We start from the raw sequence: 27418 nt of genomic DNA, 5'->3' as shown, positions 1-27418 counted from the left end.
CTGTAAGTTCTGACAAGACATTATGGAAATTTCAGGTACAGTAAGTCCACAGCATACAAACCTTCAAGTTGTGAGCTTTCAAAGATGCACACGTACATTCCATCAGCTGCAGGCGTGAGGGAAATGGCAGCTTGCCCTCCGTCTCCTATTGCTGACGACCCTTCAGCTCTGCCATCTCCCACCTGCTCTCCCTCCTCCAGTCAGTAACTCTTCTTGCCTGTCCAGTCGATGCCAGCCCCTGTGTGCCAGCTGTTGTACTGGACTACTGTGCTTTGCAAGGTACTGTACTGGAAGATTAAACATGTTTTCTTTACTTTTTGCTTGTTTTTTATGTATTATTTGCATGAAAAGTATTATAAACCCATTACAGTACACACCATATAGCCGATTGCGTCAGTTGGGTACCGAGGCTAACTTTGTTGGACTTATGAACAAATTGGCCTTACGAACGCACTCTCGGAACGGAACTTGTGCGTATGTCAGGGACTTACTGTATATAAGAAGGAAAGTGTAACAAAGGAAAATTAAAAATACTTCTGGGTCTCTGAGACCACAGTTTCAGACTCATTCTCAAGGACTCCAACATTGTACCTGTGTCTCTCTGTGTAGGTGGTCAGTTTACAACTTTCTATAAAGCCCCCGTGGCTCTTCTACATTCTTCAAGTCAGCGCCTCCCTCCTGGTCATTGTTTCTGTTCTGGGATCCATGCCTTCACCATGACTCGCACGTTTGCAGGATTTCCTACTCACCCCAGAGGGACACGTTAATCAGAAAAATTTCTAATAACACCAGCAGCACATTCCAAACTGAATATCAAGAACCTACGTAAGTATCCATTTTGTAGGTACTTTACGGTATGTCAAGCAGTATGAGGTGAAGACTTTACCTGCCTGTCCTTGCTGCAGACTCTGAATCGTTTCTAGGTCTCCCCAAAAAACCTGCACATCTCCACAAGGATGAGAAATAAGTCGTACTCTAAATCTATACTTGGAAATAAAACGTTTTTTCCTAAGGCAGCTTTTTTTTTTTTTTTTTTTTTTTAACTATAGATTGCAACCGTAGGGGAAGAAAAATAATCTTTCCTCTACGCTGTTAGGTTTTGTTTTGGGACCTGTGAATTAAACTGACAAGAGACATATTAACGGGAGAAATGATTTATTTCCTATGCATACAGGGTTCCTCAGAAAAGAAATGAAAACCCTAACGAGGCAGTTAAACCTGGGGATATATATATATATATATATGTATATATATAATTTTAACAAAGGGTGATAAAATGTGGACAAGAGTCTAGACAAAGGAAAAGGGGGGTTGGGTAAATTGTGGGCAAGGGACTAGGAAATGTAAGATAAATAAGGTAAATAAGAGTTGTTTAGTAAGGTTTGCTGTGCATTCTCAGTTGATAAGAATTGTCTCTGGTGACAGAGAGGACAGGAGGACACATTTACCAATGGAACTTTCCAAGTTTCCTTTACAAAAGGGAAACTTTTGCCCTGCTTTTAGGCAGAAGGCTTAAGACCGGGAGCTCCTCCTGTGTTTTCTGTTACTTAACGGCCTTCACCTCATAATAATCCTTATGCAATTAATTCTTTGCCAAAAGAATCTTTTGGCAAGCCGCAGATTGTACGGTGGCGTATTCTGATATCCTTCACAACCCAGTGGAATTCTTGAAGTCAATATAATGGATCACTGCAGGCATTTAAAAAATGGAAATAGAAATGATCAACGCCTTGGGTTTGATAAGTGAATTTGTTCTGTGAAACAGGCACGTATATGTGTACTCGGCCACGTGTAAAACGTGAAATATATTTCTCAGAGAGCGTCTGTTAAAAAGTTTGAGAAACGTTGATTTCATGAAACAACTCATCTAAATATGTAACTTTAGCTGCAACAAAGGGGGACCCTTCAGACTGTTATTCTTTACAGAAATTTAGCTTCTTTGAGCCCTGGTTTCGCAGGCATCCATCTCTGCAGCCACTTTGCATCACATTTGCATTACTAAATGTACCCAAATGATTTTCCAAAAGAAAGGGACTCCCGAAGGAGTACTAGTCTCTACTTCTGGAGAAAAAACATTGCATCCCACTTTAAATGCCTTTTTTTCCTCCTCCAGCTTCTATCTATCAACATTTGCAAAAACGTCTTAGCTGAACTTCAATCAGAGGACACTAAGCACATTATTTTACCTTGCTCTTTTTTCACACATCTTTTCATGGATTTATAGCTTGATCCCCAATGAAAATAAACTCCTTGAGAATAGATACCCAATGTTGATTTGAATTTCCCATTAAAAAGGTACTTAATAAATAAACTTTATTAGGACCATGATGTGATAGTGGAGTCCAAGAATTAAAACGCAGGTTAGCATCACTGAAAAGTGAATGAGATGAACATGTGAGCCAGTTCAGCTAAAATGCTGCAGTAGCAGGGGTCCATCCCTAGTCAGTCTGTCCAAGTAGTGTTTGGTGCCATCCGGTGGCTGTGGCTGCTCCATTTTAAAAATCACCAGAGCCAGTTCTGGGTCTTAGGACTGACTGGAGATCCATTTCCAGGCTCATAACAGGGATTTGAGGGATCTCCACGTCAGCTGATACACACTTCATTGGCTGCTTCCATGACAAGTTGCAAGGGGAGAAAACTAGGAGTACTCAGACTCAACATCTACCTCCTGGCTTCTAAGCTGGGGTTTTCACCTTTTCCCTAACTGGCCCACCATCTCCATCCTGGACACCTGTGTTGAAGAATAGAGGCCAGAGGGACAAAGGAGGTACCATTAAATTTTAGTTCTTATTAGAGAGGAGTTTTACAATATACGTTGACAAATTTTTAAAAAATACAAACTTGGTAAGGAGAGACTTTATTCAGAAAGATCGCAGGGGGAAGAGAAGGGAAAGAGAAGAATGCAGTAGAGAGAGAGAGAGATCACAGCAATAGGAAGAGGGTTGTGACATCAGATCTACAAGCATCTCAAGGACTAGGCAAAAAGGGCTTTCTTTTAGAGAGAGGAGTAAACAAAGTTAGAAAGAATGGGATGAAAGTGTGGCATGATGGAATAGTAGATGAGAGAAGGTTTCACCCTGAGGCCAGCCTATTTCCTGGGAAGGGTCTTAAAGAAGGGCTGTGTGCGCTCTCGGCTGAGGTGAGCCAAGTTTCAGGGGGCTGGGGAAGGAGAGAATCTTAATCAGCATTTGGTTTATAAGCATCTTGTGCTTACTGATCAGTGAGAGCAGCAGTTCAGCTCATCACTTATGAGGCCAAGAATAGGACTTTGGAGGGTCCGAGTCTGACCTTGTCATAGGTAAACAGGGGGCAGCCAGGAGTCATCAGCAAGTTATGTGTGGAATGATGGTTCTTAGCAATAAGTCGCCTCAGGCACATGATAAAGGGTGAGGGGGTTTCTGAATCTTTACTCTTCTCCAGGAGAACAGGTGAAATTCAGCATTGCTGATGTCGAATGATTGATACTCAGGCAAAGGAAGAATAGGCTCCCTGATCAGAGCCCTAGAGGGGGAGGGGGTCTGAGTAGAGATGGGGTCAAGGGGAGGCCTCGGGACCCTGGAGGGCCTGGTGTGACGCTGCTACCACCACTTTCTGTTGACGGTAGCTTTCCATATTGGTTTTCATCATTGAGAATCTCTCTTGGGGAAATAGAAATGATGTCTACGTGTTCCTGTCTGCTTTCTCCCAACCATCAAACGAAGACCAGAGGATTCGTTAGTAGCGATAACATAACCCTGTCCTGGGACAGAGATAGCTTCAAAGGGAGTCTCAAGCAAGAGAATTTGTAGAAGACACCAATATAAGGTGACTTATTTAATCATTATAATATTGTAAGATTATCTTACAAATTATCTGTTGTCATAATTAAGAGACTAGGCAATAACAAATTCCCTAAATCACATTCTGAGGAATTACATAAATTGCTTGGGGGAAACATGCACCATGGGGTAAGGAAGATAAGAAAAGCATTGGCTAAGAACATCATTTTTTTTTTAAATGCAGAACTGAATCATTTATAAGTAGTTCTTTCTAAATTGACAGGATTTGTGGGAAAAAATCTTTGAGGGGAAATTTCTTGGCATTTTCATACATATGTTACCTGAACTACCAAAAGCTATGAAACCAATCTGTCAAAATTTAAGAAAGCTTTTGCATCTAGGATTGCAGAAATACTGACTTTTGATTTTCCTTCTTTATTTTTATCCTGCTTGCCTTTGCTTCCGTTCTCTCTTAGGCTGATATACAAACAAAGCTCTTGGAATTTATTAATTTTTCTTTTTGCCGTAAAAATAGAGAGCTTCGTGTTTATTAGTAACGAGATTTTTAACTCATGACAGAAAGAAGGTCAGTAAGGAATCAAAGAGGATAATTCCAAGAGCTCATGTCTGTTTATGAGTCAGTCAAAGCAAATTGAGAAAATTAATAGAAAAAGGAGGGCCTGAACTTATATGAAAATGAGAAGTTAAATCCTGAATTAATGAAAATGATCTGAGGTAATGTGAGAGACTCATTTCTATCCCCCAAATATTGTGTACATGTGTGGGGCAGATGGAAAGTTTTATCTATAAGTAAAACAACCTGTTATGATATAAATAAATAGAGTCATACGAGGTACAACAAGGAGAGCACACAGACAGTTTAGGGTGGGGTCTGAAGATCAGGGGAAATCTTTGGGTTGATTGATTTCTTGAGGTCAGAGTGAAAGCAAAATTCTGAGCAAAGAAGAAAATACTGTGCTAATCACAAGATATTCATTGGTTATAGTTGTCAAACTACAGGAGATGGTCATTCAGACTCTCAGGGATTATAATCTATACCGCCTTGAAATTTAAGGATTAAAACCAAGATCCAGGATCCATTTCAATATGTACATCGCTCTTCTAGACGTGTTTTTCATCAACTGGTACAAAGGCAGGGTGAGTTGGTGGTCAGAAAGTCATCCACGATCTAAAGCAACTTACAAGCTCTATTGGCCTGGTATTGTTACGATTGAAACATACATTATTTTACTCGTTACTTTATGTAGCACACCTATATGGTTAAGTAGTAACATCTGATGTCATAGTAAGATGCACTGCCCACTATGGGTCACCCATCACAGTCAACGGAATAGAAAGCCTAGAGAGGAACAAACCCTGACATTAGTGTTGGCGACCGGTAAAAGGATTCCCCTGATATGTCAGCATCTTTGAGGAATTTCTAGATACAGTGCTGATGGGAGAAAATTGAGGTTGCTCAAGAAAGATTGACTTCCAGCAACCTCTCTGAATAAAAATAACTGTCAGTAGGAAACACAGAGCAGTTCTTGAGAAAATCCCCCTTAAACCTTTTGATTTAAGGAGCCTCAGGGCAGGGGTGACGACTGGCTCTCAGAGCACTGGGGAAAGTGTTTGCTAGGTATTTATTTCTTCAAACCCAGGTGCAGCACATGGAAACTATGCTTCACTGGGAGGCTAAAGCAAACAAAACAGCCAGATATTGGAAGCTTAACCCTGTCTGTGCAGGGAGCAGCCTGGGAAGCTCTGGTTTTAAACACCAGAGACCGATGCCAAATGATTTCAGCAAAATGTAAAATTAGGATATTAGGTCTCTCAGAGAATCACTGGGATGCTGAGGAACTGGGATTATTAAACAGTCAGGAAACAGATTGTAAAACTGGACATGGCAGTTTGTAACGTGGCCACCAACAGCTGTGGGCACCCAAGGCCAGGGTCAGTTCTGTTCCTTCCGAGCCTTCTCGAAAGAGTGATTTGCTATTTGCTTAACTACCCCAAAGGATTTATCACAGTCCTGACTTCTTTGCATCTTTGGTTAATGGTTCAAGAACCCAGGCAAGTACACCTCATTGTCTAAGTCTATGCCGGGGGGAAAAAAAAATCTAACCAAATAGACATTCTGTTGTTTTGCTGAACCAGCTATCATGCGAGAGAAACAAAATTTCAGATATACTCTTATTGAACAAGTCATCAATTAAACAAAATCTGGTCAATAAGAAATCCATGGCATAAAAGACTGGTGGTGAGAGTCACAACTAGTTAGACATAGCTTTAAATATAAATATAAATAGATAAATATATATATATATTTAAATCCGGCAGCAATATGGAAGGTAAACATAAGAATAATTCTTCACATATAACAAATACAATGTAAATAATAATAATAGTAACTAAAGCCCTAATTTATGGGAAAAAATTGGAAAGTTAGTGAAGTGAAAGTAAAAGTATGATCATGTCTTCATGTAATATAGATTTTTATATAACAGTTATATAATGAAGCATTGGTTTAATTATTGCTATGATAACTAGAGACATAGATTAATTTTTTATTTTAAAAAACTAGTAATAAAATAGTAACAAGATACATATCTTTCAAATTTATAGAGAAAATATTGAATATAATATAGATCATAAAGTAAAAGATAGAACAACAAGAATAAGATGCAGAAAAAAAGCAAAGTGAGATTGGAACAAAATGCATTCATTTTGACAATAAGAGAGAGTTAATTTCACCTAATATACTTTTTTATTTAAAGCTTAAGTCTTTTAACTTGAGAAAATATACTGGACATTTAGCTGCATTCCTAATAGTCATTCATCATACCTTTCCTAACAGAACCCAGATATTTTTAAGATATCCACATTATTCCCCCCACTCCTCAAGATAATCCTGAAAAATTTAAGCTAATCAGTGTGTAGAATTGTCCTCCAGACTGTTAGTCCACATATGGGCACAAGGTCTAAGTTGACTCTGTCCCACTGAAGGGAAGAAATTACAGTCTATGCTATAGGCCATCTTGAAACTATTAGGAGAACAAGATTTAGGATTTAGGAGTCACTGCTGAGATGGTATCATGGGGAGATGGAAGGTCATGGGTCCTTGGTGACGTAATTGAGCCACTGATAACACCACCTAGGTTTCCAAATAGGTGAGATACTACATTTTTATATCCTGAAAGCCAGAGATTTCTGTTACTTTGAGCCTAGAACAGAACTCAAACTATAAGCCTGGTTTTCTCTTTACAGTCAAAAATCAAACTCTAACTATATGCTAGCTACAAAGCATACATATTCATAACAGGGGCTTGGTTAAAAAATTGTGGGACATAGATGTAGCTATTAACAACATAGACTTCATATGGAAGAAATATCACGGTATGTGATGGGCAATGTAAAGAACAATGTGTGTGTTTTGATAACATTTCTGTGAAAATTATATATATAATCCATTTTCTTATATATTTAGAGAATTTCTGGAAGGATTCACTAGAAACTGTTAAAGTGCCTGCCTCCTGGGAAGGGCGGGCATGGCTGGGGCCGACGTGGAGGAGGTTTACTTTTCACTGTGTATCGTTCCATTCCCTTTGAATTTTGTACCATGAGCTTGTATTATCTAATCAACACATAAAGTTAAAAAGGAGACAAATAAAGATTAAAACCAAAAGGATGGGAAAAATAAATAGAACAAATGGGGTCACAAAGTTAGCATCAACATAGTAAATTTTGGAGTAAAAAGCACTAAATGATAAAAACATTAAATAATTAATGGAAATAATCAGCAATAGTAGTATTAATGTCAAAAATATTTATGTGCCTACTAACATAAATTAAATGAATCAGAAACGTATGAAGATATGGTAAGAAAAGCATTAGGGCAGAATTTAAAGTTTCTGTTCATTTTGACTGTATAGGTGAAATACCATAAACAAAATACAGTAAATAATGATATAACTGGTAAAAATTATAGTCTTTCTAATGTTGATTTAATAGTTACATAAAGATTATGTTAATATTTTGAATACTACAGAAGTAACTCTTTAAAAAGTGCCCGTGGAACACATGTTAGGTCTATAGTCGTACAGAGTTATTTCAAGTATCTTAAAATGTGCATGTAGAGACTCAAAGAGTGTTCTGTTTTGGTTTAGTTTTTGGCTTTTGTACCTTCATGGGTTTTTTTGTTTTGTTTTGTTTTGTTTTGTTTGCGGTACGCGGGCCTCTCACTGTTGTGGCCTCTCCCATTGCGGAGCACAAGCTCCCGACGCGCAGGCCCAGCAGCCATGGCTCATGGGCCCAGCCGCTCCGCGGCATGTGGGATCTTCCCGGACCGGGGCACGAACCCGTGTCCGCTGCATTGGCAGGCGGACTCTCAACCACTGCGCCACCAGGGAAGCCCCTGTTTTGTGCGTTTTCACGGTGGGTTCTCTGCAGAGGCCAGCAAAGGTTGGGGAGCCATCCTCATTTTTACCAGCAGGCCTTACATGCACCACCAGAGAAGCCCTTTTCATGGTTTTAATATGGATGTTCCCCTCTGAGAGCGAATGCTTTTCTACTTGTCGTTCTTCTCTGTTGTTTTGCAAGCTCAAACTAAAACACTCAGTAATGAGGGGTTTTTGTCTGTGTTCACTCTTACACTCTGCACATTTTCAGGCCCTCCTAACCGTTCTATGGCTTCATTTACCACTTACAGTCTAATGACTCTTAAATTTACATCTCCCGTCAAAACCGCTCTTTTTATTTCCACATACATATGTTGAACTACTTACTAACATTTCTATTCAGATGTAGCAAAGACAAGAGACCCAAGAGAGATCTTTCCTTTCAAGTCTAATTCTCTCTTCCAGCGCTCTCTGTCTCAGAGAATGGGGTCACCGTTTATTTTCTTGTTCAAGTTAGAAATCTTAGAGTCACTTAACTCTTTCTCTCCTTTTCTCCATACCACTGCAATATCCAGTCCCACATGAAACTAATTTTAAGTGAATTGGGTCACCATTAAATTTCTCGTAGCAATTTTTAACATCTCTGTCTCCTTACCGTATCCCATGTATTCAAACAATCATCAACTTCTATTGATCTTAACTCATACATATCTTTGGGAAAACATATTATCTCTACTTGGTCTTCTCAAGAGCCACTCTCTTACTAATCAAACCTATCTTCCACATTTCGGCTTTAATGATTTTTTTCCCCAAATATAGTTATAATTATACCATCCTTAAGTGTAAGTCCCTTAAGCAGATGCTCATTTTATTTATGGTAAATACAAAATATTACCTCTGGCCCATGGCTGTATGATTCAGCACAAACGTGTCTCTTCAGCCTGGTCTTGCCGCATTTTTTCTTTTGCTCTCTGTACCTCAGCCACACAGGCCTCCTTTCCGTGTCCCAAATGTGCCATTTTTTTTCTTCTGGCTCACATCCTTTGTATGAAATCCAAGAAGCGATTTCAACCTCAGGTCTGGATCAGGTTCCTTGGATACACTCTTATAGATTCAGTTTCTTTTACTTCGAAACATTGTGTAACAATATACACATTATTTGAATTATCCGGATTTTTCTTTTCTTGTTACTATTAAATGTCAACTCCACAGTTTCAGGAAGCATATTTATTTTGTTTTCCATTATATCCCCAGCTTAGAGTACAATGCCTTCAACATAGCAGAAGCTCAATATTAAACAAAATCTGCTATTTAATATTATACTTTTGATATTTTTACTTTCAGTTAAGTACAAGTGCTACCAGTATCATACCCTTGAGAGGATTAGTCAGTGTTGAGGCATTCAAGGTTCAGTGGTAGGTGGGGAATGCATTTACTTTTTTTTTTTTTTTAATCTTGGCTGTGTCTTGTGGCTTGCAGGATCTCAATTCTCCAACCAGGGATTGAACCCTGGCCATGGCAGTGAAAGCACTGAATCCTAACCTCTAGACCACCAGGGAACTTCCTGAGTTTGCTTACTGTGTTTCAAAGATATACCTCCCTCCCATCACACACAAAACTACCCTTTAGGAAATTAGCTCTACTGTCCAAGAAGGGGGTTATAGTCAGTCTTTTGTATTAAGAAGCAAAAAGTGGAGGCTTCCCGGTATACAACTGCTCCTCCAACAAGACAATCAATAACTAGGCCTCTATATTTGTCTCAGAGTCCGTGCCACATTGGAGATGCTAAGTGAAAGAGGAGTATTAGAGCTCTTTACATTTTGAGGATTAGAAACATGTGAATATGTTCATGGTAAGATACCCCAGGATTAGAAGAGGAGAGAGAGTTGAGAGTTCTGTGATGAACTTGAGAGCTAATCAAGACAAAACGTTCCGGGGACAGTGCCAGATAGGTGTGTAAACAAAAACATGAACATTAAGAAAATCCAGCAAAGTAGCACTGAGCAAGTGAAGCCACCCTCCCTCTAAAGGCTTTGTTACCTTAGGAGCTGAGCTAGGGAAACTGTGCTGCTAGGTGGTCCATCAGGGAAGGAGAAGTATCATTCATATCAGGACTATGTGTCAGCAAGGGTGGCACCTGATTCTAAAAAGGGAGTTAGAAGAACATCATCTTTGGAAATCCCTTCAAATGCTCGGTGGATACTTCCCCTTATACCTTTGAAAAATTCGGGCTTCATCCCACTGTTGCTGACGCTTTAGTAATTCTCCAAAGGTGATGCCACTGTCACACTCAATGAATCAGGAAAATGTATGACTAGAGAAACCAAATTCTCAGGTTTCTTAAGGATGTCTCAGAGGCCCTTTGTGAGAGGAATAAAAATGAAAATGCAACATATCAAAACTTACAGGAAGCAGGAAATACAATGCATAGAGGGAAATTTATTGCTATAAATACATATGTAAAAGAAAGAAGAAATCTTAAATTAATAACCTAATTTCCCAACTAAAGATCTACAAAATAAAGAAAAAATTAAGCTCAAAGCAAGCAGAAGGAAAGAAATAATGGAATGGAATTAAAAAAACAAAGAATAAAAAAACACAGGCAGAAACAGAGACACAGATGTAGAGAACAAACATATGGATTGTCAACTGCAAATAGAAATAGTTTGTTTCTTCCTTTCCAATATGAACATCCATTATTTCTTTATCTTGCCACTTTTCCCAGGCAGGAAAGAGGTGGGGTGTGGTGGTGGTGGTGTGATGAATTGGGAGATTGGGATTGACATATACACACTAATATGTATAAAATAGATAACTAATAAGAACGTGCTGTATAAAAAATAAATGAAATAAAATTCCAAAGAAAATGAAAAAAAACAGACAAAAAGCTATGAGACCAAAAGTTGGTTTTTTGAAAAGATGAACAAAATTAATATACCTTTAGCTAGACTCATCAAGAAAAACAGAGAGAAGACTCAAATAACTAAAGTTAGGGATGAAAGAGAGACATCACTACTGATTGTACAGTAATAAAGGGATAATGACAGAATACTACAATATATTAGATAACTTCAATGAAATGGGAAATTTTCCGGAAAGACAAAAACTAACAAAAGTAACTCAAGAAGAATAGATAATCAGAAAAGACCTATAGCAGGCAACGAAATTGAATTCATAATTTTAAAACTTCCAACAAAGAAAAGCCAAGCCCAGAGGGCTTCAATGGTGAATTATATCAAATACTTAAAGACAATTGCTACCAGTCCTTTACAAACACTTCCCAAAAAATTACAAGAGGAAGTAATACTTCCTAACTTTTTTTATGAGACCATTATTTTCCTGGTGCCAAAACCAGACAAAGACAACAAAAACCAGAAAACCACAGACACACATCCTTTATGAACAAAGACATAAAACTCCTCAGAAAGTAATAGCAAACCCAATGCAGCAACATATAAAAAGGATTATACATTATGACCAATTAAGATTTATCTCAGTAATGCAAGGTTGTTTAACCACCTCAGAACAATAAACTTATTACCTTATATTAATAGAATAAAGGATTAAAACCACATGATCACCTCAATAGATGCAAAAAAAGTCATTTGACATAATTCAATGGCCTTTCATGGTAAAAACACTCAACAAACTAGAAATAGAACTTCTTCAACCTCACATAGGCTATCTATGAAAAACCCACAGTTAACATGATATGTGGTGAAGAAAGTCTGAGTGCTTTCCCTATAAAGTCAGGGACAAAGTTAGAATATCTGCTCTTGCCACTTCTTTCTGATATTGTACTAGTGGTTCTAGCCAGGAAAACTGGCAAGATAAAGAAATAATGGACATTCATATTGGAAAGGAAGAAATAAACAATTTCTATTTGCGGTTGACAAGATATTGTATACAGAAAATCCTAAGGAATCAACTAAAATGCTATAAGAACTAATAAATGAGTTCATAAATGTGGCAACTCGCAAAGTCAACATACAAATATCAATTACATTTCAATATTTTAGCAATGGATAATCTGTAAATGAAATTAACAAAAGAATCCCATTTATAATAGTAAAAGAAAAATCTAGGAATAAATTTAACAAAATAATTTCAAAACTTATACACTGAAAACTACAAATGAGTGTTGAAAGAAATTAAAGAAAATCTAAATAAATGAAAGGACATCATGATCATGGACTGGAAAACTTAATGACATTAAGATGACAATATTCTCCAAATTGATCTACAAATTCAATGCAGTCCCTATCAAAATCCCAGTTGTTATTTTTTTAATGGAAATTGACAAGCTAACTCTAAAATTCATATGTAAACATAATGTACCCAAAATAGCCAAAACATTTTGAAAAAGCAGATGAAAGTTGGAGGATTCACAGTTTCCATTTCCAAACCTACTACAAAGCTACAATTATCGTGAGATAATGTGGTACAGTCATAAAAATCAACAAATTGACACTGATATCGATCAATGAAATAAAGTTGAGAGTCTAGAAATAAACCCTATTATTTATAGGCAATTTGATTTTGACAAAGGTGCCAAGACATTTCAAGGCAGAAAAAATATTCTTTTCAACAAACGTACTGGGGCAACTGCATATCCATATGGAAAAGAATAAAGCATACCTTTACCTCACACTACACACAAAACATAACTCGAAATGAATCATAGACTTAAATATAAGAGCTGAAACTATAGAACTCCTAGGAGAAAATTTAGGAATAAATTTTGTGACCTTAGGGTTAGGAAATTGTTTATTAGACATGACACCAAAAGCACAAGTGACCAAACTTTTACTTCATAGAACGGGGAAAAAAATATTTGTAAGTCCTATAAGAGACAAGGCACTTGCATCCAGAACATATGAAGAACTTTTACAACTCAACAATAAAAAGACAAGCTAATGTTTAAATGGACAAAGGATTTGAATAAGTATTTTTCCAAGGAATCTTTACATGTCCAATAAACACGTGACAAAATGTTCAACATCATTAGTCTTCAGGGAAATGCAAATCAAAATAGAAAGTAGGAGTTTCTCAAAATGCTAAACATAGAATTGCCATGTGTGGGACTTCCCTGGTGGAGCAGTGGTTAAGAATCCGCCTGCCAATGCAGGGGACACAGGTTCGATCCCTGGTCTGGGAAGATCCCACATGCCACGGAGCAACTGAGCCCCAGCGCCACAACTGCTGAGCCTGCGCTCTGGAGCCCGCGAGCCACAACTACTGAAGCCCGCAAGCCTAGAGCTCATGCTCCGCAACAAGAGAAGCCACTGCGATGAGAAGCCCACGCACCGCAACGAAGAGTAGCCCCTGCTCGCTGCAACTAGAGAAAGCCCGTGCAGCAACAAAGACCCACTCTTATTTAGAGACCCAAGATAAGCGAAAACCTATGTTTATGCAAAGCCTGTACACAAATATTTCTAGCAGAATTATTTATAATGCCCCCAAAGCAGAAACAACCCAAATGTTCATCAAGCAATGAGTGGATCAACAAAATGTATATCCAAACAGAGGAATATTATTCAGAAATTTAAAAACACTAATAAAGTATTGATACCTGCTACGACATGGTTGAATTTTGAAAACATTAGACTAAATGATAAAAGCCAGTCACAAAAGGCCACACATCTAGAATAGGCAAATCCATAGTGACAGAGAGTAGATTAGTGGCTGCTTAGAGCTGGTGGGAAGTGGATGGAGGGGAGATAAGGAGGAATTGTATGTATATGGAGTTTATTTTTGGCCTGTTCAAATGTTTTACACCTAGCTTGTGGTGATGGTTGCGCAACTCTGTGAATATACTAAATGCACTAACATTTCCAATAGGTAAATTTTATTGTATCTGAAATATATACCAACAGAGCTATAAAAAAAAACTGCTTGAAAAAGATTAACCAGACCTGACTCAGATCATTGGAATTCTGTAACTGATTAGTAAATTATAGCATATGTTTTCCTTGAAAAAATCATGTATAACCATGGAAATACATAAACATGCAATTGTATATTCAATTGTTTATCAAGTCTGGCATATTTTTCCTGTACATGAAATTGACAGACAAATGAAGAGAATCAAAATAAAAAGACATGGTGACAGAAGTGTCTCAGAATTTGCAAAAGATACCTTTTAAAAAAGATTTTGAAGTTTTTCGTCCCGCCCTCTTCCTTTTGCTGTGTGCTAGGTGGGAAAGATGGATTTCCTAATATGTGTAGGAACTGTGACCAGAGCCCCAGATCGCTTTCCCAGATAAGGATTTTATTGAACTGAAGATGTCTTCTTTCTGAGAGCATCCAGATGAATAAGGCACTAGATTTACAAAAATTAGAGAAATCTTAATGGGGCATCAGAAAAAAGCCACATAACTGTGAGGTGGAATTGATTTTCCATAAACTGAGCATGTCCCTAAATGGTCATGGATGGATGCAACACTTCCATTTTACACTGATTTTTTTTTTCAGAAACAGCAAGCCCAGCATCTGATTTAATTTGAAAGATGACAAAATTATATTTCTCTGCTGATTCTCTAGGTGTTAGAAGTAGATGAGGAGTTCTTTCCCACCACTCTTCCCTAGGTTAATTTGACAGAAACGGCTTTTACAACAAGACAACCTGTGACAGGAATTGCATCAGGAATAATAAAAGTGTCAGACAAATGGCAAAGCATAATTGGGGTAGCTTATTTTTTTTCTCCCTGAAATTGTAATACATTTGACCAACCAAGATGTCGTATCTGCTATGAAAACATCACTAGGACAATTCTCTGATAGTACTAGCTAGTTGATACTAATTAATAACAACAGAAAGAATATTCCAAGCAAAATTTCTTAGTAGTCTAGAAGAGGACAAAATTGTATGAACAAGGCTAAAACTCCATGGTTTTAATTCTCTGGATAAGAAAGTGAGGTTTCAGTTGAAGATATCTTAAAATAATTAAGAGCATAAGTTTGGATTTTTCGTAGGTTGTTCTGATGTGTTTCTCGGTTTACTCTGTGTAATTGACTATGTGCCCTTAAGCAAATTACTTTTCCATCATTTTTGCACATATTATTTCAATATTTATATATTTTTTGGTATTGTGTGCCAGGTCTTTTTCTAAATCCTATTTACAGAGATCAGTTAGGCGTTTCTTAAGAAGTTGAACACATGGTTGCAGCAGATGAAAGGTTTGAGGGGTTTAAAGAAGTTGGTATAATGGTACTAACACACTAAAACTAGAGAACCCATAACTGAATGGCTTAAAAGAAGAATTACAACTTTTTATTTCTTTCATGTACAAGTCTCAGTGAGACCCGCCCAGGTCAGTGGGGAACTGGGTTCCTTACAGTCTATCATGGACCCATGTTCCAAGTCATTGCTTTTCCATGTCACTATGACATTGCTGCTGTCTAAACAGTAGAAGCTGGGTCACTGTCACAAGGAAGATGATGTGGGTGGTCACTGACCAAAGATCCAGGCTGGAGAGTGGTAGGCATCACTGCTATTCCAATGGCAAGATCACGTCACATTGTCAGGTCCAAAGGCAAGGGAGTCTGGAAAATGTAGTCTAGCTGAGCAGCCATAATGGCCAAGAAAAACGGGAGACTGGATGTTAGTGACAACCAGCCATCTCTGAAAAAGAAGGAAAATTTAGAAAGCACAATAATTGCTGCATTTCTCATGTGTAAAATAAAATATGATTAAGTTAATTTGATTTAAGTCTTTGGAAAGGATGTCTCTTTGGCACACGACAGTCTCTAATGTTCTCACTTTGCATAAGAACACAGACATTCAAAATTAAAAGATTGCAAGTTTGAAAGAACAATACAAACACATTGAAAGGGAGATGCTATACAAATTTTAAAGCAAACAATAATTAAACTGTGGACCAAGAGATGCCCTCTGTGGCTAATTACTCTTTCTAATTATGGTTATCAGCAGTCTCCGTCAAATAACTAGAGTTAAGTTTGTAGCATTCAAGGCACATTAGGTTTGATAAAATATTCCTCCTTGGCAAATTTAATATGTTTAACCTTTGCTTGGCTAAGTTAAGTGTGGCTGTATCTTGAATAGCTCCAACCCCATAATGTAGCTAAGGTGTGAAGTCATCTTAATGACCTTTTCAATTATCTCTAGGTCCCTTTCGTTTCAGAGATTTTAGATATATACAAGCAGAGTTTAGGGGTAGATCGACTTTTATCATTATTATTAATAAATAATATTATTATTGATCAGAAAAACCTCAGAATCACCCACGAAAGATTCCAAACATGGACACTTGGTCCTAAGCTCAGATACTCTTTTAATGTTTCTCTGCAAGGTCCAAGGGCTGCATTTCTTATAAATTCATAAGCCTGATTAAGAATCACTGTTATTGTGAACTCAGGAATAGAAAAGAGTAAGGAATTCTTTTTCCCCAAGTCTAAGATTTTCTCAAGGTCTTCAAAGGCCTAAAGTGGATAGGACACAGGCCATTAGAAGTGAGGGTTGGAGAGAGAAATTGGAGGCTGACTGAGTCTCTGTTTGAGGATGTCCCCCTCCCCGCCTGTAATTCAACACTGATAACCATCCCCACGGCTTCCAGGTTTCTGTTTTGTATCAGGTGTGGGAAATGTCTTTTCCCAAGAATCCTTTTTACATGTTGGGCTATTTCAGCCAGAATGAAACCATTTCTCTGAAAGAAATCCCCAAGTTTCTTGGGGATGACTCTCGAGCTTCAAGCAGGTTTGACACCTCGCTGTTGAGGTCAGCACTGCAGAACATTGGCAAGTTCAGATGGAGAAAGGAAGCCCACTCCCCATGCACCCTTTGAGCTCTTTCAGAAGGTAGCACAGAAAAGAGTTCTTCCCATCTTCCAGAACACATCAGTGTCACTCTATAGACAAATAACAGCATCAGGACGAGATCCAGGTTCATCAGCATCTACCCCAGAGCTCACTAAGCCATATTATTTCAATTTACCACATGCTTTAATTTCAAAAGTTTTATTAGTAACTCATGATATAAGAACATTTAAATTCTTGACCCTGATTAATTATTAACTTTTCCTATTTTGTAGACCCATCTTTGAAGGAGGTGGCGGTACAGAGTGGAGAAGTCGTGTAGAGGCTAAAGACATTGAGTAGAATGGAGTCAGAAAGTCAGAATTTAGCTTTGCACTCTCTGAACTCCCCTCCCCCACTCTCCTTTACTCTGCGTCCTTCTCCCTCTCCTTCCTTCCCTCTTCCCTAAGCTCCTTTGGAACAGCTGTATCCTAGGCATTTTTTCCACTAGACTGTGTTTGGACTTAATTCCAGTGGGACAATTTCCATCCAAACAGACCATTTAGCAAGCCTTGCCTACGGTGCTCGCTGTGGTACTCAGTTGCTTGAGCAGGGACAGTGTTTAATTTGCTTTCAAAAGAACCTACCCTGGACTTCCCTGGTGGCACAGTGGTTAAGAATCCGCCTGCCAATGCAGGGGACACAGGTTCAAGCCCTGGCTCCAAAAGATCCCACATGCCATGGAGCAACTAAGCCCATGCACCATAACTACTGAGCCTGCTCTCTAGAGCCCACGAGCCACAACTACTGAGCCCACGTGCCACAACTACTGAAGCCCACATGCCTAGAGCTCGTGCTCTGCAACAAGAGAAGCCACGACAATGAGAAGCCCACGCACCGCAACAAAGAGTAGCCCCCGCTTGCCGCAGCTAGAGAAAGCCCGCGTGCAGCAACAAAGACCCAGCACAGCCAAAAATATAAATAAATAAATTAATTAATTAATTAAAAAAGAACTGAAGTGATCAACTTATTAAAAAAAAAAAAGAAACTACCCTACTGTGAAAGGTGATTACCATATTTACTCATATAATTTCACTCTTTAGTTTGCTACTGAAAAGGAAGATTTTACTGATGAATATACATGAAAATACGGTTGTTCACATAGAAAAAGCCTACTTATCTTTCAAGATATCTCTTTGTGATATCTTCCTATAAAGACTCTCACTTTCTACTCTCAGAGAAAGTTAATTTTTTTTTCCCCGTCCTGTAATATTTTGGTATTCTTTTATTACGTAACTATACTTATTTGTATGCCCATCACCTACTCTAGACTGAGTCATATCCAATTTTAAAATTCAGCTACAAGCCTCATTTGAAATTTTTTGGACCAATTTAATGAATAAAAAATGAGTATACATGAAGGATTTTTTGGTGGGGGTGGGGAGCAGTCAAAGTGGTCTAAGTAGAGGCTAATTTTTCCCTTAAGTATCATTTAAATAAGTACAGTTACCAACTAGTCTTCTAAATTTCAGGGGTAAGGGATATACTAATAAATACATTCCCTATTCCATCTCCTGGGGCTAGGAGAAGCAAATAAAAATATTGTGGATAAAGAAAGTAAAACTATTCGAAGCAGAATTACTTAAGAAAACAATAAATAGCATTCTCTGTGTTCAATGTGCTACACTTTTTAATCTGTTGCTTAATCTGACAACAACTCTTTGAGGGAAGTAAATTAGGTATTATTTCACCATGCTGTAAAGAGGGAGGGTGGGAATATTAAGCGACTCATCCGGGTTACATGGCAAATAGTAGAACCAGAACGAATCTAATTTCCAGTTCCTAGTGCAGTATTTACTCCACTACGTCTCATCATAGATTCCAAGTGTGGAGGCTTAGTTGGCATACTCGGTGAAGAGTACAAGCGTCCTCCCTCCTTCAATCCAGAATCTGTTTGTTTTGTTTTATGGTGCACATGTGTGTTTGTGTTGCAAGTGGTCTGGATTCCAACTGCCCATTTGGGGGTCCATTCAGTTCGCAGTTTTATAGATAGAATCTCGGGCCAAGTGAAGAGATCTATGTATTTACAGTTCTCTCTGAACGTCCAACAGACAGAAAGGAAACAGAATGTCTTTCTTTTTCTTCTTTTGTTTCTTTTCCTTTGTTTCTTTTCTTCTTGTTTAGGCCACAAACTTATCATTCATATACTCCCAGAGCTGGCCTCACCTGGACACCTGGGACTGTGGAGGCTCCTGGTCACCTCTGCCAGGACTGACATTGGCAGACTCCCCTAAATCTGAGTGCAATTGGTAATGCCGCAGAGTTTGGAAGCGGTGCTCTTTTCCCCAGGTTTGAAAGCCATCTTTTAACATTTGGAGAGTTTCACTTCACTGTCTCTGTTGAACTGCCTGAGATAAATGATACTGTCAGGGCCTTTTCCTTCTATTGTCTGTATCTTTGTGGTGTCTTATTCAGATAGATATACATCAAGAATAGTCTCAAGGGGACAACCGACAGAGAAGGTGACAGCAGAGGAGAGCAGGTCCTGAAGGGGGATGGTGGAAGAGGTGAGACCCTATTGTAAAGCAGTTAGTTCTGAAACAGAATCCGGCCTCTGTACCCTGACAGCAAATTAAATCTCAGGGCCAGAGTTTTGGGTGAAGTAGGAAAGAATAGCTTTATTGCTTTGCCAGGCAAAGGGGGCCACAGCAGGCTAATGCCCTTAAGACTGTGTGCCCCAACTTGGAGAGGGGGCTGAGAAGTAATGGTTCAAAGAGGACGTGATGAGCTCGTGGACATTCTTCTGACTGGTTGGTGGTGAGGTAAGTAGGAGTCAGCATTTGTCAACCTTCTGGTTCCAACTGGTCGGGGGGTCTACGTGCTTGTGGGCAGCATACCATCCTTAACCATTAACTTCTTCCACCTAGGAGGGTTTCAGTATCTGCAAAACAGCTATTGTTGTGTGTATCTCCTGATGGGGAACCAGGACCTTGCCCTAAGGCTGCACTATTGCTTCTCTTCACTGTTTGTTTCTCCCTGGTCTCTGCATCCTCTTCCTTCCTTAATTATCAACTGCCTAGATCTGCCCGTTGGAACTCAGGGAAGGTCATGGAGGCTGAATGAAGCCTATTTCCTGTAATCAAAGAAATGGGGGGCCCAAAAAGTCTTTTGTGCCCAGGAGCCGCACAGGGCCCTGCTTGGTATCCATCCATATGACTTTGATGACTTCGGGGTGTCTGCGTGAGTGGAGGTGGTAATCCTGGCGGCAGCTTGGCTGCAAGGAAGATGAGAGGGCAGCACATGGGTACCAAGGGTCAGCATGATGTGCCTGTCCTCTGCCCATCTGCCTCTCTGTGTTACACAGCAATCCCGGGGACTTGCGGCTCTGAGCAATGTCGATGCTCACGTGGACTTACCAATTCATTGGGCTAGGTTAATGCCCAGGAGAACCAGTTTCTCCACTGGCTTTTCAAACAAAAGTACAGGTTTCCTGACCTGCTTAACCATCTCAGGACAACTGTACTGTCAGTTAGCTTTTGGTTCACAACTTTCTGGCCATTATAGGAAACAGCTTACAAAACAGGAAAACTTTTCATGTCCCAGGTGATCTCCCAGACTTACTTGCCGTGAAATGTCACCTTCTCAGGTAAGAGCAGAGAATTCATCACAATTAAATAAAGCGTTGACATGTGGTTTTCTGCAGTTAAAGAGTTCTTTTTAATGTTCAATCTCTACACCATTTGTTACACACGCAGCCGTGCATGGAAAATTTATTCCGACGGTAAACGTTCTGTGTTCTTTAAGAATGATTATACAATTTTTATTGCTTTCAGAAATGTCTGCTGCAAGAAAAGTCTCTTGTCTTTGAGGAACTAATGAACCATGTTTATGACCTACAAATGTGTACTGAGTGGTGAAGTCACGCACACTGACCTGCTGGGTCCCCGTTTCCACCTTGTGCTACGTTATGACACAAAGTGGACAAGACAAATTAGGTTAATTATTAGAGTGATGCTTCCCAGCGTAATTTTCTCCGATCAATTGACAAGGTGTGAAGACATTAAAATCTAATTAGACTAGATGAGAAATGCACTGCAATAGGAGTTCCTGCATGGCCTTCTTAATCTGGAATTATTGCATCAACTTCCAGCCAACTCTAACAGCAGATGCAGTTGCCCTCTGTAGTCATCAGCTGTAGAATTTGATTCTTCATTGCTCCGCGCACTTCTGTTGATTTGGAGCGCTAATGACATCCTCCGTCTTCTCTTTTGAATGTAAGTACATAGAGGAATAGTCAAGGAGGCAAACAAGAGCCAACTATGGTATCAATTTATCAGTGGCTTCCCAGTAGCTCTCAAAGTATAGGGTTTTCTAGCAATGTTGAATTGGAGAAAGGATTGGGCCTTGCTATCTCACTCCAACTGAACTCTTGCAGTGAAGCTGGAAAAAAGGTAGAGAACGCCCGAAGAGAGCAAGCCTTCCCTGGGGAGATTTTTGCATGGAGACAAGGAACAGAGGAGAGTGTAAGCCATCCACAAAGGACCCAGCAGCTGGACCCTTTGCTATTTCAATGTGATGGCCTCAGTTTCTACTTAACATTGGCCACTGGAAGCCAATATTTCACCATTCTGCTCTATGGGGAAAACTGGGTAATGGGATAAAGAGAAGAATAAGATGTGCTTGTTCCCATGCGGCTCCTTCTTGGGGAGTAGAAGGCAACACTTATTATTAGTTCTTCTTCAAAGGTTAGCTTTGAAGCTTCATACCGTTTAAGAACTGTGCTCCAATAAAAAACAATTTTTTTGAAAGTGATACTGAAGAAAACATTCATGCCATTGAAATATTTGGAATTTGATGCGGGGGACCTGAGTCCATCTTTACCTCTGTCTAAATATGTGACCCTGAGCAAGTTACTGAAAGCCTTCACCACCACGTTAACGCCCTCCAAAGCAGAGATGTATAAAGTGTTACAGCTGGAAGAAACTTAATATGTAACCTGGATAAAGAAACATAGGGCAAAGCTTAGGAGTCTTTCCCAAGTTAGATCAATTAAAAGAAAATCAAGAAGAGGACCAGAGTCGTTTTGCTTTAAAATCCTTTTTTGTTTCTTTGGGTTTTTTTTGTTTTTTTTTTTTTTGCGGTACGCGGGCCTCTCACTGCTGTGGCCTCTCCCGTTGCGGAGCACAGGCTCCGGACGCGCAGGCTCAGCGGCCATGGCTCACGGGCCCAGCCGCTCCGCAGCATGTGGGTTCTTCCTGGACCAGGGCACGAACCCATGTCCCCTGCATCGGCAGGTGGACTCTCAACCACTGCGCCACCAAGGAAGCCCTTTGGGTTTTTTTTTTTTCCTAGTGCTGTGAGGAGAAACTGAGAGTGTGTTATGTCAGAGAATGGCATTCTATAAATCTAAATAAGCATCACTAATGTTTGCCTGTGTATTTTGGGGGGGAAATCATAAAGATTGAATTTTTTTACACTGGACTGAAAAGAACTTGAGACATTGAATTTACAAAAAAAAAAAAACAAAACCCAAAAACAAAATGGGTATCCTGTAAGGATTTATTTTAGCATTTAGAAAAAAAAAAAAAAAAAGCCCCTTGAAATGTTTAAAACCACAATCAATTTCTTTCCACTCAACATTATTATAGTACCTTCTCACTTGCATTCATTCTATTTCATTGTATCAATTCCAGCTCCTTTGCTCTCTGCCAGTTTAGCTGGAAATACAATGAGCTAGAATCCAAAAATTGTTCCAAGATATACTTTAATGATAATAACTAGAAAAGATAAGGCCAGACCTGAAAGCTGTGCTTTAAAGGTTCTGGAGAAAAAAACTGTGTTTCTAGACACACATTAACAAGGGTTGTCATTACTTGTATCATTGCTGCTCATAACCCTTGGCCCACTGATATTTTGCCATGAAAAATAAAAATTCAGTAGTACTTCTGCGGAGGATATGGCAACAATCACCTCTCACAGACCTCACTGGCAGGCTTCCCGTGAGCTGCAATGTCCTTGAGGTTGCCCTTGTAGGTGTCCTTCATGAGACCCGTGGCTTCCTGCCCCTCCTCTGAACCACGCTGACACGGATGGGCTGTTCTCATTTAATTAATGGAATCCAACCTTTGATGGCCCTGGTCTCCTCTCATTCCTGTCCTCGAAGCCAGCCTAAATGCATTACTCACTGATATTTCAAGAGTGATCACAGCACAGCAGTTCTCAGCTGTTGGCAGGTCTTGGTTTACTCAGTCAGTGTCTTCAGAAATTATATATGGACAATTCTGGTAAAGTAAGTCACATCTTAAATAAGCTAGAAAAACTCACTTTTTCAAAAAATTCCATAAGGAACGGCTCCCCCTCACCCCATCCCTTAACTCCTTCACCGGCCTGAATTACAGCTCAAGATTCTTACATATTAAGTCTAGTTAAAAATTAGGTCAATTGTACATCAGCTTAATTGTTAATAGAGTTTTCAATACAATCAGTAATTCAGGACAAGGAAGAAGCTGTGGAATATTGAGAAAATTCAAAGTCTCAACCCAGCTTCTGGTTTCGTATTTATTAATGTTTGTAGCCAGTGTGTGATGCTGGTTCTTGACTGTAGTTTATTAAACAACTAGTAATAAAAGAATAATATCATTTTGAAAGAAACGTGTAAAATTGATCATGTGGAAGCCAATTCTCAAATAACTCTCAAAACGTGAAATGCCATCTTACGAATTTCATTTAAACTCATAATAGTTGTGTTGTATACTGCAGGTGCATTCGATTTGCTTTGAAAAGTATTTCGTTCCATTTGACTGTGACAGTAGTAAAAGGTTAGAGATTTTACAGAAATATTTCATTATATGTGGCCTTTATCACTTGATTGAGCAAATCTTTTGCCAACAATTTGAGGAGGTGAGGGATTCGAAAAGAAAACTCTGAATTTTTTCAGCCTGAGTTATCTGCTTAGTGGTACTTACACTTAAGGGGACATTCAAGTTTACGTGAAGTAGTGAGTCCGCTGTCAACGGGAATATTAAAAAGAGGTTGTTGAAGAAATGTCTGGATTTCAAGGAGGATGTTTCCAACCCAGTAGCTTGCAACCTTTGTTAGGCGTCGGAATGACAAGTAGAGCTTTAAAAAAAAAAAAGAGCTTGTATTTGTTTGCACTGTCCTGTGATTCCAATGCACAGCTGTGTTTGAGAGCAATTCCTTTACACAGTTTCTCTATTTCCTTCAAACTCTTAAGATTCTGCTAATCCAAGGATGAGTTGTACTTTATACTAGCTTAGAAAACACAAAAAAAGAGCATATATTTAATTTTGCAGTTAAAAATATAATGTGTCTTCTATGACTTAAGCAACGTAAAATGAATTTTAATTAAAAATCTAATCTTTATATAAGTGTCTACTGTGTTTCAGGCATGGTCTAAGCGCTTTACATATGTTAGCTCACTCTCTGTGGACGGTCCTATCAGCATAACCACCACCACCACCATCATCATTATCACCATCATTACAGGTAAACTGATAGAGACAGTAGGGGACATGCCTATCTGCTAATAGGTGGAAAAACTGAAACCAGGCAGTTTAGCTCCAGAGGAAACATCCTTAGCCCAAATACTGTACTGTCTCTCTATACTGTACTGGTTTCACAAACAGGACCTGACACAACTTACACACCCGAATAATTCATCAAACCGAGTGGTCTCCTTTAGGACATTAGAAGGCACGTGGGAAACGCTTGATTTGTTTTGAATGAATGAGTGCAGAATTCAGCCCTGTCTGAAAGAATGAGCTCTCCTCTCTAATACCGTGTAGGCATTCCAGTAGAAACATATCGAAGACAGATGGGAATTCATCCTCGTTATGAAACTCTCCGGAAAACGATGTGGTACAACTTCCCTGAGGTAATACATTCTCATATCTAACCTCCTTCCTTCTGAAGGTTTCTCCTTCTATCTACTCCAAATCCCTTATATTCTGCTTTAGACTGTTTTATTTTATTATATTCTCTTCTGTCTACAGAGATGCTGGGGGAACGTTTGGGCTTGGTGAAGTGCTGTTTCCCTCAGACAATAGCTGGTCTATAGGTGGAGCTTTGGGTTCTGTTCCCATCACGAAGCGAAAAGTTCTGCAGCTGAGGTTGTCAACCCTGAAGACCAAGCGCATCGCCTAGGGAGCTTCAGAAAATGACCCACACCCAGGTCCCACCTCAGACCAATTTCCTCTTGGGGTCATCTTTTCATGTCAATAACCGTCTACTTCATCATCGTCAACGTCTCTTAAATTATTTGCGTAGCTGGCACTTTTGAAAACTTCGGTTTTCTTTTCGGTGAGTATATGTCAGTCTCTAATAAATTCCATAGGTAGTTGCTCACCTTGCCTCCCCACGGGGCCAGTTCACCCAGTGAAGGATCACAGACATAGGTAACTCACGGTGGGCATCCAGTGAAGTCTAGCCATTGCTGCTTCACAAAATTCCAGACACACGTTTTGATTTCCTCAGCCTTTGTCATCGGTGTGGGTAGTTATCTAAGTCAAGGCTCAGGATCCCTAAAACATCAGGAGGAGTGACTGATTCTTTGCTACCCCAGGTAACACTGTACCTGTGATGCAGCAGCTCTCCTGTTGAGATGAAGCCCTCATCCCAGTGACAAAAACTCCCCTAAGAGTTTGAGCCGCTGAAAACGAGCGCTTGTGAAACAGAGTGTGAACCAAGCAAATAAATCTCCTCATTCTGATTTTTTTCAAGTTCCACTTCACTCACCTAAATGTTTTCTGTCTATCCCCAAAATGTCAGCTTAATCCAGTTCTCTCCATGCAATGCTAAAAGGAAGCTAAGGAGAAATTCTCCTCGCTTTTTTGCAGTGTCCCCTTAAGACACACGTGTGTCTTGTCCTTAAATAGAAAGCAAATTCTCTCCTTTGTCTTCAGAATGGCAACAGGGATTGATTGTAAACATAGTTCCCAATTGCATATGCAGAAAGCATTTGACATGTGTTATGAAGTCAACAGTTTGGCAGGCAGCTGGATAGTGTATTGTTTTCTTATTTACAAAATAGCAGGAATTTTGGAAACTGAGGAGGATATATTATACAATTGTACAGCATGACAATAAATCTACGTGGGATGTAATAGGGCTATTTTGAAAAGTTAAAAAAAAAAAAAAGACTTGCTAGAACAATAGCATCAAAGCACCTGCTTGGCTGCTGCCACGATAGATCTGTTTGCTGTCATTATGGACTTCAACCAAAATGATTCTGAGGCGAACAAGCAAACTGAAACGCCGGCACCTGTTCCTGTGATGGCAAAACAGCAAGAACACAAAAATAAACAAATAAACAGCCCAACGCCAGCAGCAGTAACAATGGCACCAGAACTCTGCAGGATCCAGAGTCAAGGGCACAGAGCAGCCTCCGTGGGGCAGCTGAGGCCGCATAGCTGTGCCCAGGGCCGGAATGACAAGACGAGAAAGGTGTCCACTTCGACTTTGTACCTCCGGTTTTTTTCATAAGAGCTGCCAGTTCTCTCCTCGGTGATTTATTACTGTCTCTTCAAGGGGGAAATCTAATATTCGGTTAAGGAATGTGCCATGAAATTGAAGGATACCGAGAGATGCTCTGAGCTGCTCTAGGGATGAAGCAAAATGCTTTGCAGGTTTCTGCGGACAGCAGATTCATTTATAGCATAGTGGCAAATTTTTATAAAACCTAGGTTTTGAGTTTCAAGTTTCCCTTTTCTGTTTTTTTGGGGGGTTTTTTTGGCCGTGCCACACAACATGCGGGATCTTAGTTCCCTGACCAGGGATCAAACCTGTGACCCCTGCATTGGGAGCACAGCCTCTTAACCGCTGGACCACCAGGGAAGTCCACCCTTTTCTGTTTTAAAGGAAAGATAGTCACTGGGCTCTACCAGAGATCTTGGAGTCTTCGTATAAGGGTGACGCCTTTGCTTCCCACGTTCTGCTTAGAGGTAGGGGTTACTGGGAGGGTTATGCTGATTCTTTGACACCAGGCTCAGCATCCTCCTGGATGTCTAAGCAGAGGGGGTAGAGGCCCAGAGATGTGCAAACAGGATGTCTCTGTAAACACGGCCTATCAGTGCCCGTGCTACCCCTTTCATTGATAGCATCCGCCAGTGGTCCCAGTGGGGACAGACCTGCACTTCAGCTTTGTGTCCTAGGAGCTAAGGAATCTGAATTCAGGAAATTTTGATTTTCCGTGGGCAAATAACAATCTTTCTGGGACTCTGACTTCTTACCTTTAAAACAAGAGGTGAGGATGGGTGTAAGTGAAATAATCTCTAGCAGGGTCTTTCCAAGCCTGACATTGTCTAATTCGTGATTTAGTCTTTTTACACACACACACACACACACACACACACACACATACTTCCACAGTTTGAGAAATCACGGTGCAGGGTGTGAAGAGCTCCAGTTTTTCATCCACAGGGACACAGAGCTGAGTCAAGCAGAGGAGGTTGTCTAGATGTTCGTATTTGCTGCTCTCTGTTGCTGTGCAGA

The sequence above is a fragment of the Phocoena sinus genome, chromosome 21, assembly GCF_008692025.1.
Source record: "Phocoena sinus isolate mPhoSin1 chromosome 21, mPhoSin1.pri, whole genome shotgun sequence".
In the NCBI taxonomy this organism is placed as follows: domain Eukaryota; kingdom Metazoa; phylum Chordata; class Mammalia; order Artiodactyla; family Phocoenidae; genus Phocoena; species Phocoena sinus.
The sequence above is the reverse complement of the archived record's forward strand: the minus strand, read 5'-3'. Positions refer to the sequence as shown.